Raw genomic sequence first — 3415 nt, forward strand, 5'->3', positions numbered from 1 at the left:
AAAAATAAACACTTGGTAGATTTTAAATTGTACCCAGTTCCAAATATGGTGATGAGCTCTCGCTCCATTCCATTCTGTCCCACACTGGACAAGAACTTCCCTGTTGTCCAGAGGCTCCACCTCCGAAGTGTATCACCTTGAGTCACTTTTACAACCATGACATGGAGAAAATTGCAAGATCAATATGCTGTGATATAATTTCTGTTAAGTTTTACGTGTATAATAAAAGTACATATATAGGCAGGTGTGGTGCTGTATGCCTTTAGTCCTAGCACTTGGGAGGCAGAGGGCAAATATATTTCTGTGAGACCAACACCAGCCAGGGATACAAGATGAGATCCCATCTCAAAAAAAAAATAATAAGGACTGTATGTCTGTTTGTCCATGGAAAAGACCACCACATTGGGTATAATTTACAAAGTTTGTTTGTAGAGGAAGGAGTCAAGAAGGGGCATAAAGAGGATTTTGATTCTCTGTTATATATAATTCTTCAGGATCAGGAAGCAGTATTGGTTCCCCAGGTGTCTTGGGACCCAAGACTAGGAATGGCGCAGGGCCCACACTAGGAGTAGAGAACAGCGGGGGAGATGGAAGGGAGAATGAGGTTGGGGGAGTCAAGGTGCGGAGGGCTCTGCGATAGACTTGGCCCAAGTGGCCTGAGGATAGGAGAGCAGGTTAGGAGAGTTAGAGGGTGGTGCAGGTCCCGGGAAGCAGAGAGAAGTGAGGGTGGTGCCAGGTCCAGACGCAGTGCTCTTGGAGCCCAAGGAAGGCACTAAGTTGGTCTGGGTGAAAAGGATCAGGAAACAATATTATTTCCCCAGGTGTCTGGGGCCCCAAGACTAGGAATGGTGCAGTGCCCAAACTAGGAGTATAGAACAGCGGGGTGGGGGGGGGGATGGAAGGGTGAATGTGGCTTAGGGAGTCCCGGCGGGGAGAGTTGCGCTCTAGACTTACCCCAAGAGGCCTGAGGATGGTAGTCAATCACCTGACTTTTATACTGTGGCATATACTACATGCTGATAACCATTTCCCAGCAGGTAAAAATGTGGTGGCTACTAAGATCAGTGTGCTTGTCCATGTATTTGGAAATATATTATGTTTATTGAATTATAAACCCAGCAATCCTGAAGCCACTATGAATGTCGTGTTATTATCATCATTAATAAACAATCTTTCAAAGATTTTGTCACTATTAGTTTCATTAATCCTTTCTGAATTATCATATTTATTATAGCCTGAGTGTTGTCTTTACACAATTCATGCTTCACCATTCCAGAAGGATTCTACTGACCAAATGAACAAACTAATGAAAGTCAATGTTCTTTCTCTCCTCCATTTAGACTGAGATTGCTTCCTTCTGGGGTTATCAGTATGAAGTGCATGAGGTTGAGACTAAAGATGGTTATATCCTCCCAGTTTACTGAATTCCACATGGGAAGAATGAACCCAGAAATTCAGGTAAGATTAGAATGAGAAAAACATACCTGGAGTGAAATGTATTCACTGAAAAAACCATCCTTCAATGACTTGTTGTAGGGAGCACTCACAGCTCCCTGACTTCCACATACAAAGCCAAGAGTGATATATGGCATATGTTGGTAAATATAATTAAAAGTACAACTACCAGCTGGCTCATGAATTTAGTGTTTTCCACTGGGTAGGAGTTCAATGCCTCCAAGTATAGGCCCAGACCCTTCAAGCACACTGACTCTGTGCAATGCTTTAGATGTGTGACTCTGCTGTGAGAATTCATTGTTGCCTTTTCTGATAAGACCTGATTCTGGCTCATTCTGACTATGTGTCTAGACCCTTAGGTGACACAGGTGGCATTCATGGTCATGGTTTTATTGTTGCTGTAGTTATTTGTTCAATATCTTATATAATGTTTTTTTTCTTTTCATAATGTTGACCTTTTTAAAAAAAAAAATTATGAGTGTGAGTGTTATACCTGCATGTATGTAAGTGTACCCGTGTCATGCAGTGACCACAGAAGTCAAAAAAGGGCATTCCAGATCCCCTGGAACCAGAGTTACAGACGGTTGTTAGCCACCATGTGGGTGCTGGGATTCAAACCCAGGTCCTTTGCAAGAAAAGCCAGTGCTCTTAACCACTGATCCATCTCTCCAGCCCCCAGTCCTGAACTTTTTATTAGAAAAAAAAACCTGAAAATTTTAGAAATTAAAAACATCCAGTAAGGAAATTTATGTTTACTCAAGGAGGAGAAGGAAGAATAATGGTACTTTATTGATGTGACGATTATTTCACCCTGAAGGATATGGAATGATATTTACGGATATATATTACAAGGGTAATGACATGTAACACTTCCTTTTGGGATTACAGCTATAATATGTTGACTAAAATTGTTATGGACCTTTTCCCAGGAGGCAAGTAGAGATCAAAGAGAGGGTAATGAAAGATGAAAATACAAGAAAATTACAATGATTCACATGTATAAGAAACCATAAAGAGCCCTAGTATTTTGTGTTCCTAAAATCCAATAATAAACAAAACTTTCTGTTTTCTTTTCAGCCCGAAAGCCAGTTGTATTTTTTCAGTATGGGTTGATTCTATTGGTTTCTATTTTGTTTCACAGTCTTTCCAAGAACAGCCTGGGCTTCCTTCTGGCAGATGCTGGTTGTGATGTTTGGCTGCCGAACAGCAGAGGAAATAACTATGCCAGGAAACACATATCCTAGACCTATAGACTCAGATTCAAGAATTCTGGCCTTTTAGGTAGGGAAGAAAAATCTTTTATGCTCATTTTGTCCTTAAAACTGTTTTATGATTTTTTTTGTTTTTGTTTTGTTTTGTTTTGTTTGGGTGTGTGGGTCTGTGTGTGTGTGTGTCATCCTTATTTTATTGAATTCAACTGAAGGCATTTTAGTAAAAGCTCTAAGTACTGAATGTTTTAAAAGACTGCTAGATAAAACGTACTTAGAATTTTATATTATTAATTTTTATTAAGAATTAAGATAAGCTCCCGCCCTCAGGCCTCTCTTGGGGTAAGTCTACCTTGCAGCCCTCCACGCCTTGACTGTGTGTGTATCCTTATTTTATTGAATTCAACTGAAGGCATTTTAGTAAAAGCTCTAAGTACTGAATGTTTTAAAAGACTGCTAGATAAAACGTACTTAGAATTTTATATTATTAATTTTTATTAAGAATTAAGAAAAGCTCCCGCCCTCAGGCCTCTCTTGGGGTAAGTCTCCCTTACAGCCCTCCACGCCTTGCCTCCGCCAGCCACACTCACCCTTCCATCTCCCCCGCTGTTCTCTACTCTTAGCTTGGACCCTGTGCCATTCCTAGTCTTGGGGCCCCAGACACCTGGGGAGCCAGTGCTGACTCCTGACCCTGTTCACCCCAACCAGCTTGGGCCCCAGGAGTACTGCCTCTGGACCTGGCCCACCCTCAT

The 3415-nt window shown here is 41.3% G+C and overlaps 1 pseudogene; it reads left to right on the forward strand.

The window, feature by feature from the left end:
* The first annotated feature begins 1043 nt into the window (after positions 1-1043).
* Positions 1044-3415, forward strand: part of LOC108491077 — a 13324-nt pseudogene continuing 10952 nt past the window's right edge.

Source organism: Nannospalax galili, unplaced genomic scaffold, assembly GCF_000622305.1.
Source record: "Nannospalax galili isolate Female #2095 unplaced genomic scaffold, S.galili_v1.0 scaffold498, whole genome shotgun sequence".
NCBI lineage: Eukaryota > Metazoa > Chordata > Mammalia > Rodentia > Spalacidae > Nannospalax > Nannospalax galili.